Source organism: Pleurodeles waltl, chromosome 3_1 (genome assembly GCF_031143425.1).
Source record: "Pleurodeles waltl isolate 20211129_DDA chromosome 3_1, aPleWal1.hap1.20221129, whole genome shotgun sequence".
Classification (NCBI taxonomy): domain Eukaryota; kingdom Metazoa; phylum Chordata; class Amphibia; order Caudata; family Salamandridae; genus Pleurodeles; species Pleurodeles waltl.
Window position 1 is genome coordinate 1,996,105,031 of NC_090440.1, and position 13,497 is coordinate 1,996,118,527.

Consider the following 13,497-nt stretch of genomic DNA (forward strand, 5'->3'; position numbering starts at 1 on the left):
ATCAGTGAGTGCCCTCTCATCTCTTTGTGTCAAGCGCATATGCTGCTCCTCGGCTACCCCCTTTCCAGTAAATCCCGTATCCAGTTGGAGATCATCGGGTTCCGGGAGCACATCCAACCGACTGCTACCCTATGCTTGGCCAGCGCCAGCGGTAGCTGTGCCAATTTATATGGAATGCTCTGACCACGCAGCTTCCACACCACACCCAAGAGACAGGTCATCGGCGTTGCCTCTAACCCCAATCCCGTGGCCTCCTTAATCCCTGCTGCCACTTCCTGCCAAAAGTCATATACTGCCATGCAAGTCCAGGCCAGGTATAGGAAGAAAAGACTAAACCTACCACACCTATGGCAGCATGGTTGACGGGGTGTGAGATACAATCTATGTACAAAGTTAAAATGGAACAACTTAAACCTATTGTTACACGACACCGTGCGCACTAAAGGCAAAGACAAATCCCAGTCAGCATCTGCTATGGGTCCCCCCAGGTCACACTCCCAAGCCCTGCCTCCCACATTTATCACACCTGGTTGATCCTCCCGAAGGGCTTCATAAAACCGAGTAATCGAGTGCGTCCCATCACCCCAGTTAATCAGACTGTTTAGCACAGAGGAGGCCCCAGGGGCGACCGGAAAACCACTCCAGATCTCACGTGCCACATTCACAATTTTTGCATATTTCAGAAATTGACGAGGGCCCAGATCAAACAAATCCTGAGTGTAGGAAGTTGGCTCTGTATATACTATCTCAAAGTAAGAGATACAGTCCAGAGGTTGATAGTGGCAAAATTAGATAATACTAATGCTCTATTTTGTGGTAGCGTGGTCGAGCAGTAGGCTTATCAGTGGGTAGTGTTAAGCATTTGTTGTACACACACAGGCAATAAATGAGGAACACACACTCAAAGACTTAACTCCAGGCCAATAGTTTTTATATAGAAAAATATATTTTCTTCATTTATTTTAGAACCACAAGATTTAGGATTTGAGCTAAGTACATAAACTGAAAGGTACTTCACACAGGTAAGTATAGAACTTTGATTTAAAACAGTAGTACACACAGTTTAGGTTAAAATGGCAATAAGCTATTTTAAAAGTGGACAAAGTGAATAAATCAACAGTTCCTCTGTGAGGTAAGTTTGGTTAGGTTTCTCAGGTAAGTAAAGCACTTACACAGTCAGTCTCCTGGGAATAGGCAGCCCACCGCTGGGGGTTCAATGCAACCCCAACGTCACCGTACCAGCAACACAGGGTCGGTCAGGTGCAGAGGTCAAAGGAGGGCCCAAAACACATAGGCACCTATGGATAACAGGGGTGCTCCGGTTCCAGTCTGCTAGCAGAGCTCTCGAACACTTGGGAGATCAGCAGGGGCACGAGGCAGGGATGCCCGCTCTCACCTCTCCTGTTTGCTCTGGCGGAGGAGCCACTAGCAATATGGGTCAGAGAGGGGTTGGAGCCGTGGGGGTTCCAGGTGGGATGGTCCACACATGTAATTTCCCTCTATGTGGATGATGCTTTGGTTTATGTACGGGATCCTCGTGTTTCAGTGATGATGCAGAGGTTGGATGTTTTTGGGGCTCTCTCTGGTCTCAAAGTCAACAGGAAGAAGTCGCTCCTGTTCCCCTTGAGGTCCTTTAGCGGGGTTCTGCAGGCTGATCTACCTAGAGCAGGACTCAGATGGGAGGTTGAGAGTTTCTGGTATCTGGGTATATGGGTCACCCACTCTATGGCTGCGCATGATAAACACAATATTAAGCGAGTAGTTGCCGGCCTGGAACGCTCGGTCTCCTTTTGAAAAAGGTTACCTCTCTCTGTGATGGGCAGGACTGTGGTGGCAAAGATGGTGTTCTTGCCATGGTGTTTATACTTGGTCCAGAAGTCTTTGTATCCGTTGGCTGCCCGGCTCTTTCGTCGTTTGGATAGTCTGCTGATCTCTTTGGTGTGGGCTGGTCGACAAAGTAGGGTGGCTCTGTCGGTGTTGCAGAGGGATCTTGAGGGGGAGGGTAGGCGATTCCTAACATCATACACTACTATTACACAGCACACTTGCAATATGCTGCCAAGTGGATGACCGATACTGATAACTGGGAGAAGAGGTATGCATGAATGTGCGATGGGCAGTCATTAGTGCATATATTGATGCCAGAGGGTAGGTCTGACCCTGGGGCGCCCTACCTGCTCAAGACCACTGCTGGGATTCAGGAGCAGGTAGTTAAACATGCACTCCAATGAGCCCCTTTTGATAGGGAGCTGAAGTTATGGGACTTGGCCCCATTTCAGGATATGGAGAAGTTAATGACAGTAGAGGCTTGGAGACTAGGAGGATGTGAGGTGGCTGGGGATCTTTATCCCAATGGACAGTTTCTCTCTTTTACTGATGCTCAGTTTAAGGAAGTGACTTCCTTGGCATGGTTGCCCCCTGACTTTTTGCCTTTTGTTGATGCCAGTTATGATTGAAAGTGTGCTGGGACCCTGCTAACCAGGCCCCAGCACCAGTGTTCTTTCCCTAATCTGTACCTTTTTTCTCGCAATTGGCACAGCCCTGGCACACAGATAAGTCCCTTGTAAATGGTACCCATGGTACTAAGGGCCCTGTTGCCAGTGAAGGTCTCTAAGGGCTGCAGCATGTCTTATGCCACCTTGGGGACCCCTCACTCAGCACATGCACACTGCCTCCCATCTTGTGTGTGCTGGTGGGGAGAAAATGACTAAGTCGACATGGCACTCCCCTCAGAGTGCCATGCCCAACCTCACACTGCCTGTGGCATAGGTAAGTCACCCTCTAGCAGGCCTTACAGCCCTAAGGCAGGGTGCACTATACCACAGGTGAAGGCATAAGTGCATAAGCACTATGCCCCTACAGTGTCTAAGCAAAACCTTAGGCATTGTAAGTGCAGGGTAGCCTTTAAGAGTATATGGTCTGGGAGTCTGTCAAACACAAACTCCACAGTTCCATAATGACTACACTGAAACCTGGGAAGTTTGGTATCAAACTGCTCAGCATAATTAATGCACACTGATGCCAGTGTGAGATTTATTGTAAAATACACCCAGAGGGCATCTTAGAGATGCCCCCTGAATACCAGTACGACTCGTAGTGCCAGGCTGACCAGTTTCTGCCAGCCTGCCACAACCAGACAAGTTTCTGGCCACATGGGGTGAGTGCCTTTGTCACGCAGTAGCCAGGAACAAAGCCTGTACTGGGTGGAAGTGCTTCCCACCTCCCCCTGCAGGAACTGTAACACCTGGCGGTGAGCCTCAAAGGCTCATGCCTTTTGTTACAGCACCCCAGAGCATCCCCGCCCCTCCGGCCACTGCCCCAACTTTTGGTGGCAAGGCTGGAGGATATAATGAGGAAAACAAGGAGGAGTCACCCACCAGTCAGGACAGCCCCTAAGGTGTCCTGAGCTGAGGTGACCTCTGCCTTAAGAAATCCTCCATCTTGGTTTTGGAGGATTCCCCCAATAGGAATAGGGATGTGCCACCCTCCCCTCAGGGAGGAGGCACAAAGAGGGTGTAGCCACCCTTCAGGGCAGTAGCCATTGGCTACTGACCCCCAGACCTAAACACACCCCTAAATTCAGTATTTGGGGGCGACCCTGAACCCAGGAAATCAGATTCCTGCAACCTGAAGAAAGAAGGACTGCTGACCTGAAAGCCCCGCAGAGACAATGGAGACAACAACTGACTTGGCCCTAGCCCTACCGGCATGTCGCCAGACTCAAGGAACCTGCATAGCAACGCATCCAGAGGGACCAGTGACCTCTGAGGACTCAGAGGACTGACCTGCACCTTTAAGACCAAGAACCTTCCCGAGGATAGCGGCTCTGTACAAAAACTACAAAACATCAACAAGAAACCAACCTTAGAGAGACTCTTACTTCCCGCCAGAAGCGTGAGTCTTCACACTCTGCCCCCGGCTCGAGTTTGGAGAAACTAACACTGCAGAGAGGACTCCCAGGCGACTCCAACAATGTGGACACCATGAGTCGACCTCCCTACAACCCCACAGCGACGCCTGCAGAGAGGATCCAGAGGCTCCTCCTGACTGCAACAAAGAACAGTGGCTGTGTACAATGTTCACACCCCATATGTATAGTATAATCAAGACAACGCAGTCAATATGTTACTAGGAAGTAACTTAATGGGTGTCCAACTGGTAAGCATCCAGCCACCAAGAATGCAGATAGCATCATATGAAAATTATATGATGCTGGAAAGTTCATAAGTATGTACCAGGGCACACCACGTACATCCAGTTAGCTTCCGTGTGTATCAATGAAGATTCCAATTAAAAAATGATGTGTATTAGAGTTTATTGTTCATCCAAAATGTTCCATAAGATAGTATCCATCATACATCAAGAGAAACAACAGCCAACACGTGTTTCGTCAACATGACTTCCTCAAGGCAATAGAAAATGAGTTTCCAACCATCACATGTTTCGAAGAAGTGAATTCGAATGCACCAAGGCGTCCTATTGGTGAAATTCTTAAGATCATTGGGTAAGAGTCAGGTAGATTTAAATGAAACAGACACAACCATGATAAGGCAATGGATTTCCATATGGAACATTTTGGATGAACAATAAATGCTACTACACATCATTTTCGAATTGGAATCTTCATCGATACACACGGAAACTAATTGGATGTAGATGGTGTGCCCTGGTACATACTTATAAGATCCTCTTGGCTGCGACTGCCTGGTAACAAAGGAACCAGAAGCCTGGACCAAGCACTGCACCTGCAGCCCCCAGGACCGAGAGGAACCACCTTCCAGTCTATGAGCGACTAGCAGGCGGCCCTCTTCCTACCTCAGTTTGTGGCTGGCCTGAGAAGTCCCCCTGTGCCCTGTCTGCATTGCCAGAGTGACCCCGGGGTCCCTCCATTGCTTTCAACGCAAAAACCGACACCTACTTTGCACACTGCACCCGGCCACCCTTGTGCTGCTGAGGGTGTGTTTTGTGTGCTGGTGTGTCCCCCCCCCCCCCCCCCAAGTGCTCTACAAAACGCCCCTGGCCTGCTCCTCGAGGACATAGGTACTCACCTGCTAGCAGACTGGAACTGTAGCACCCCTGTTCTCCATAGGTGCCTATGTGTTTTGGGTTTCCTTTGACCTCTGGACCTGACCGGCCCTGTATTGCTGGTGCTGTGGCTTTAGGGTTGCCTTGAACCCCCAACAGTGGGCTGCCTATGGCCAGGAGACTGACTGTGTAAGTGCTTTACTTACCTGAGAAACTAACGTTTACTTACCTCCCCCAGGAACTGTTGATTTTTGCACTGAGTTCACTTTTATAATAGCTTATTGCCATTTATCCAAAACTGTGTGAACTAATGTTTTAAATCAAAGTTCTATACTTACCTGTGTGAAGTATCTTGCAATTTATGTACTTACCTCAAATTTGAATCTTGTGGTTCTGAAAATAAATTAAGAAAATATATTTTTATATATAAAAACCTATTGGCCTAGAGTTAAGTCTTTGAGTCTGTGTTCCTCAATTATTGCCGGTGTGTGTACAACAAATGCTAAACACTACCCTCTGATAAGCCTACTGCTCAACCACCCTGCCACAAAATAGAGCATTCGTATTAACTAAATTTGCCACTATCAACCTCCAAGGGGAACCCCTTGGACTCACTTTGAGATAGTATATACAGAGCCAACTTCCTACATTGGTGGATCTGCAGTGGGGTCTAAGACTTTGCATTTGCTGGACTACTCAGCCAATACCTGATCACACAACTAAAATTTCAAAGATTGTCATTAGAAATTGATTTTTGCAATTTGACTATTTTTCTGAATTTTTAAAGGTCCTGCTAGGGCCTTGTGTAAGTCCCTGTTAGCATTTCTTTTTAAGTTTAAAAGTTTGTAAAAGTTAGGATTTAAGTTCTAGAAGTAGTTTTTAGATTCTCAAAAAGTAATCCCAACTTTTAGAGTGATGAGTCACACAGATGAGACCATGATGGAACTCAACCTCACACCTTACCTGCATCTAGGGATGTCAGAGTTAAGGTCTCTCTGTAAGATAAAAAAGATAAAGACTGGGTCCAACCCTACCAAGATAAAGCTCCAGGAGCTCTTGGCAGAGTTCACAAGGGACCACCTCTCGGAGTTGGAGGATACTCCTTCAGATGGGGAAATTAGTGAACAGGAGGATGAGCTCCCCCCTCCTGCCCTAAAAAGGGGAGACAAGGTTCCTAGAACCCAGACTCCAAAAATCATAGTCAGAGAGCCTGGTTCTTCCACAGAGGAGTCCAGTGCCTCTGTGAGCATTGAAGACAACCTCAATGAAGAGGACATCCTGTTAGCTAGGATGGCCAAGAGATTGGCTTTGGAGAAGCAGCTCCTAGCCATAGAAAGGGAAAGAAAAGAAATGGGTTTAAGTCCCATAAATGGTGGCAGCAACTTAAATAGGGACAGAGAGAATACTGACATCCTTAAAATCCCCAAAGGGATTGTAACTAAATATGAAGATGGTGATGACATCACCAAGTGGTACACAGCTTTTGCGAGGGCTTGTGCAAACAGAAACGTAAGCAGATCTCACTAGGGAGCTCTCCTTTGAGAAATGTTCACTGGAAAGTGTAGAGATAGACTCCTCACACACTCTGGTAAAGATTCAGAATCTTATGACCTCATGAAGACTACCCTGATTGAGGGCTTTGGATTCTCAACTGAGGAGTACAGGATTAGGTTCAGAGGGGCTCATAAATCCTCGAGCCAGACCAGGGTTGATTTTGTTGACTTCTCAGTCAAAACACTAGATGGTTGGATAACTGGCAGTGGTGTAAGTGATTATGATGGGCTGTATAATATATTTATGAAAGAACATCTGTTAAGTAATTGCTTCAATGACAAACTACATCAACATCTGGTAAACCTAGGTTCAATTTCTCCCCAAGAATTGGGAAAGAAGGCAGACCACTGGGTCAAGACTAGGATGACCAAGACCTCCACAGGGGGTGACCAAAAGAAAGGGGTCACAAAGCCTCCCCAGGGGAAGAGTGGTGAGCGCTCCCCCCGTGGGCCGGGTCCAGGGGGAGGCGGTTACGTTCGTGGTGCCTGAGCGCTGCGCCACCGGACGTAACCACTTCGTCCGCGGCACCCGAGGGGTTAAAGACTTTCAATCCAGAATTGCATTACTTAAGCTCGAATGACAAGTCTAAAAACAGCCAGGTTCAATTGGCAGCCATTTTGCCATCCTGAAAGTGTCCAGTAAAGTCTGTAAACTACTTTCTGTTGCACCATTCTTACGCGGCATTCCAGCTTCAATGAACAGTACCACTGTAAGTTGTAATGTGCACAGCTTCAGTCAGTTCTGTACCTAAATCCTGTTTTCGTTGGTGTGTCATGTGACTATTTGATACCTAAAACCTTACTGCAGTGAATCCTTCAAGCGGCATTCTGGAAGTAAAGAACACTCAGGAGAGAATGGCACATAGATATGTGTTAGGGCATCAGCACAGAAGTGTATGGGTTCTGGAATAGTGGCCAGTGCTATGGAGGCAGGGAAATAAGTGCCCTTCTTTTTGCCAGAGTTAAGTCTAAGCAACCAGGATACAGTACAATACTGATGTAGATGCAAGTCATAAAGTGGAGGCAGAATGAAGATTTTCAGCACACACAGGCAATGAATGAGGAACACACACTCAAAGACTTAACTCCAGGCCAATAGGTTTTTATACAGAAAAATATATTTTCTTAATTTATTTTCAGAACCACAAGATTCAAATTTGACAAATTGCAAGGTATTTCACACAGGTAAGTATAGAACTTTGGTTTAAAACAGTAGTACACACAGTTTTGGTTAAAATGGCAAATAGCTATTTTAAAAGTGGATACTGCAAAAATCAACAGTTCCTGGGGGAGGTAAGTGAACGTTAGTTTTTCAGGTAAGTAAAGCACTTACACAGGCAGTCTCCTGGGCATAGGCAACCCACTGTTGGGGGTTCAAGGCAACCCCAAAGCCACAGCACCAGCAAAACAGGGCCGGTCAGGTGCAGAGGTCAAAGGAGGGCCCAAAACACATAGGTGCCCATGGAGAACAGTAGTGCTCCGGTTCCAGTCTGCTAGCAGGTAAGTACCTGCGTCCTCGGGGAGCAGAACAGGGGGGTTTTGTAGAGCCCTGTGGGGGGACACACATCAGCACACAAAACACACCCTCAGCGGCAAAGGGGCGGCCGGGTGCAGTGTGCAAAGTAGGTGTCAGGTTTTGCGTTGAAAGCAATGAAGGGACCTGGGGGTCGCTTTGGTGATGCAGGCAGGGCACAGGGGGACTTCTCGGGCCAGCTACCGACTGGGGTAGGATGAGGGCCACCTGCTGGTCACTCCTGCACTGGTAGGTGGTTCCTCTCTGTCCTGGGGGCTGCAGGTAATGTGTTTGGCCCAGGCGTCGTGTTCCTTGGTTACCAGGCAGTCGTGGTCAGGGGGAAGTCTCTGGATCCTGGTGTTGCTTGGGTTGCAGGGAGGTCGACTCAGGGTGTCCACATCGTTGGAGTCGCTTGGGAGTCCTCTCTGCAGTGCTGGTTTCTCCAAACTCGAGCCGGGGGGCGTCGGGTGCAGAGTGTGAAGACTCACGCTTCTGGCGGGAAGTCAGAGTCCCTTTAAAGTTGGTTTCTTGTTGCTGTTTTGTAGTTGTTTCTGGATGGAGCTACTGTCCTTGGGAGGTTCTTGGTCCTTTAGGTGCAGGTCAGTCCTCAGAGATCGCTGGTCCCTCTGGATGCGTCGCTGTGCAGGTTGTTTTGAGTCTGGAGACAGGCCGGTAGGGCTAGGGCCAAGTCAGTTGTTGTCTCCATCGTCTCTGCAGGGCTTTCAGGTCAGCAGTCCTTCTTTCTTCATGTTGCGGGAATCTGATTTCTTGGGTTCCGGGTCGCCCCTAAATGGTGAATATAGGGGTGTGTTTAGGTCTGGGGGGCAGTAGCCAGTGGCTACTGCCCTGGAGGGTGGCTACACCCTCCGAGTCTCCTCCCTGAGGGGAGGGGGGGCACATCCCTATTCCTATTGGGGGAATCCTCCAAAACCAAGATGGAGGATTTCTCAAGGCAGGGATCACCTCAGCTCAGGACACCTTAGGGGCTGTCCTGACTCGTGGGCGGCGACTCCTTGTTTTTCTCATTATCTCCTCTGGACTTGCCGCCAAAAGTAGGGGCTGTGTCCGGAGGGGCAGGCATCTCCCTGGGGGGGGGGGGGGGAGAAGCACCTCCACCCAGTGCAGGCTTTGTTCCTGGCCACAGAGTGACAAAGGCACTCACCCCATGTGGCCAGAAACTCATCTGGTTGTGGTAGGCTGGCAGGAACTGGTCAGCCTAACACTAGGAATTGGACTGGTATACATGGGACATCTGTAAGATGCCCTTTGGGTGCATTTTTCAATAAATCCCACACTGGCATCAACGTGCATTTATTGTGCTGAGAAGTTTGATACCAAACTTCCCAGATTTCAGTGTAGCCATTATGGAACTGTAAAGTACGTAACTGACGGACTCCCACACCATATACTCTTTATGGCTACCCTGTACTTACAGTGTCTAAGGTTTGCCTTAGACATTGTAGGGGCATAGTGCTCATGCAAATATGCCCTCACCTGTGGTATAGTGCACCCTGCCTTAGGGCTGCAAGGCCTGCTAGAGGGGTGTCTTACCTATGCCACAGGCAGTGAGTTAAGTCGACTTAGTCATTTTCTCCCCACCAGCACACACAAGCTGTGAGGCAGTGTGCATGTGCTGAGTGAGGGGTCCCCAGGGTGGAATAAGACATGCTTCAGCCCTTATAGATCTTCCCTAGCCACAGGGCCCTTGGTACCAGGGGTACCAGTTACAAGGGACTTATCTGTGTGCCAGGGCTGTGCCAATTGTGGGAACAAAGGTACAGTTTAGGGAAAGAACACTGGTGCTGGGGCCTGGTTAGCAGGTTCCCAGCACGCTTTCAATCATAACTGGCATCAACAAAAGGCAAAAAGGCAGGGGGTAACCATGCCAAAGGAGGCATTTCCCTACACAACCCCCCTCCCCCCAAACAAAAGAAGATGAGACTAACCTTTCCCAAGAGAGTCTTCATTTTCTAAGTGGAAGAACCTGGAAACGCCATCAGCATTGGCATGGGCAGTCCCAGGTCTGTGTTCCACTACAAAGTCCACCAGGGAAGATTTTTTTTTCCCAAAATAAGAGGGTGAGGGTATGGCCATATCCCCACCCCAAATAAATAGGGCCAAAGTTGTTCTGCCCACCAGTGGGCAGATGGGCCAATTACCCCCGATCCACACCCCAGGTGTGGGGGGAATGGGAGGGAGCAGAAAGTCTACTAGATGCCAGGGAATAAAAAATAAAAAAATAGTGTGGTGGTGGTGGCTACCAACCAGTATCGGCATTGTTATGCCCCCACCCCAACTGAAGGGGGTAACAGTCTTTCACCTCTCACCCCGCACACTAAAACCTCTTATCCCACGGCAAGCAAGAGGACATTTGATTATTTTGGGTTTTACATGTGGGTAATGAGAGCTTGGCTAACTCTCAAAACCGTCCCACTTGGAATGGTGAGGGCTGCACTTTTTGGACTTTGGGACGCTACCATGTAGAAAAATTTACAAGACCTAGACAAATCTGAAAACTAAACTTCTGGGTGAGTCCAGGATGGTGTGCTTCACATGCACCCCACACCATTTTTTTACCCACAATGCCCTGCAAACCTCCAACTTTGGTAGAAATCACACATTTTTTCCACATTTTTGTGATGGAACCGTGTGGAATCTGCAGTAATCCACAAAATTCCTACCACCCAGCTAGGTCTCATCTATGCAGATAAAAAGTCTGCCCCACTTGTGAGCCTAAAAATGTTTTTTTTTCAAACTGCCCTTTTGGACCCGCTTTGGTTCCCCTTCAATTTTGACATGTTTTTGGCTCTTCCCCGTCACCGGCACTTGGCCCACCTACACACGAGGTATAATTTTTACCGGGAGACTGAGGGGAACGTTGGGTGGTAGGATATTTGTCCCGATGCGGTGATCCCACACAGAAATGTGGGAAAATGTGATTTTTTTTATTTTTTAGCTAAATTAGGTTTGCTGAGGATTCTGTGTAAGAAAACACTGGGGGATCCACACAAGTCACACCTCTCTGGACTCCCTCGGATGTCTAGTTTTCAGAAATGTCGGGGTTTGGTGAGTTTCCCTATATGGCTCCTAAGCTCAGGAACGGAGGTGCTCCTCCCTCCCCCCAAAATAACAGGTTGTTTTGTATTTGATAATTTTGATGTGTCAAGATAGTGTTTTGGGGCATTTCCTGTCGTGGGTGCTAGGCCTACCCACGCAAGTGAGGTACCAATTTTATTGGGAGACTTGGAAGAATGCTGGGTGAAAGGAAATTTGTGGCTCCTCCCAGATTCCAGAACTTTCGGTCACCAAAATGTGAGGAAAAAGTGTTTTTTTGCCACATTTTGAGGTTTGCAAAGGATTCTGTGTAACAGAACCTGGTGAGAGCCCCACAAGTCACTCCATCCTGGATTCCCCTAGGTGTCTAGTTTTCAAAAATGCACGTTTGGAGGGTTCCCTAGGAGCCGGCTGAGCTAGAGGCCAAAATCCACATCTAGGTACTTTCCAAAAAACACATCAGATTTCAATGTAAAAATTTGATGTGTCTTTGTTGCGTTTCCTGTTGCGAGCATTAGGCCTACCCATGCAAGTGAGGTACCATTTTTTAATCGGGAGACTTGGGGGATCACAGAATAGCAAATCAAGTGTTACCGCCCCTTGTTTTTCTCCACATTTTTTCCTTCCAAATGTAAGACAGTTTGTAAAAATAATCTATTTGAAAAATGCCCTGTAATTCACATGCTTGTATGGGGATCCCAGAATTCAGAGATGTGAAAATAACCACTGCTTCTCAACACCTTATCTTGTGCCCATTCTGGAAATACAAAGGTTTTCATGATACCTATGTTTCACTCTTTAGATTTCACCAAATGAATTGCTGTATACCCAGTATAGAATGAAAACCCATTGCAAGGTGCAGCTCATTTATTGGCTTTGGGTACCTAAGGTTCTTGATGAACCTACAGGCCCTATATATGCGCGCTTCCAGAAGAGTCCAGCAGACGTAACGGTATATTGCTTTAAAAAATCTGACATCGCAGGAAAAAGTTATAGAGTAAAACATGGAGAAAAATGTCTATTTTTTTCACTTCAATTTCAATTTTTGTTTTTTATTTCAGCTGTTATTTTCTGTAGGACACCCTTGTAGGATCTACACAAATTACCCCTTGCTAAATTCAGAATTTTGTCTACTTTTCAGAAATGTTTAGATTTCTGGGATGCAGCATTGGTTTCACACCCATTTCTGTCACTAAATGGAAGGAGGCTGAAAGCAGAAAAAAATAGTAAAATTGGGGTATGTCCCAGTAAAATGCCAAAATGGTGTTGAAAAATGTGGTTTTCTGATTCAAGTCTGCCTGTTCCTGAAAGCTGGGAAGATGGTGATTTTAGCTCCGCAAACCTGTTGTTGCCACTTTCAGGGAAACAAAACACAAGCCTTCTACAGCTCTTTTCCCCCATTTTTGTTTAAAAAAACGAAATTTTTGCTGTATTTTGGCTAATTTCTTGGTCGCCTTCAGGGGAACCCACATACTCTGGGTTCCTCTAGAATCCCTAGGATGTTGGAAAATAAGGACGCAAATATGGCGTGGATAGCTTATGTGGACATAAAGTTATGAGGGCCTAAGTGCGAACTGCCCCAAATAGCCAAAAAAAGGCCTTGCACCTGAGGGGGAAAAGGCCTGGCAGCGAAGGGGTTAAGGATTGGAATTGATACCTGGGAAGGAGTTGGAAATTCCCCTGTATCTATTACTGCTTCATGTTACAAAAATGAAGTTTGCCCTTCTACACCATAGAAAAGATAGCTTGTGTGTGCACAATTAATTGTGAGAAAACATACTATGGAAGTCTAGCATAACATCAATGATGGAAAACGGGATTTAGATCAGACTGTGCATACAAGTTGGGAAAAGCCAAGTATTATAAGAAGCGACAAATAGCAAAAGCATAGCGATATACGGCTTACCAACTAATGAGCAATATGCATGAACTAAGTGTTCTCTCCATCTTAATCTAGTTGTCTCTATCTTTAAAGAAAATACAGCTAACTTGATAATAAACCACATAAAAGAGGAGTTTACCAATTGCTATATAAATGTATTTTTGCATTCTAAATGGAACTACTGAAAAATATAATTAAAAAATATTTTTAGAGAATAATTACTAAAGCAGTCCTCCCTTTCTTGTGCAATCACTCTGGTCATGAGCAGGGTTGATTAAAGCACCTGTAATCTAGTTATTTTGACACTCGTCATCAGACATGTTTGACACACAAACCTTTCAGACATGCAACCGCTCTCATCTACTGACATCCGCTCTTCATGAAGCACCAAGCCCTCTTAAAAATCATTCACCGTGGTCATAAAGGTGGTCTACTTCAAAGCCTCAACCTATCTCACTCAATATCCAGTT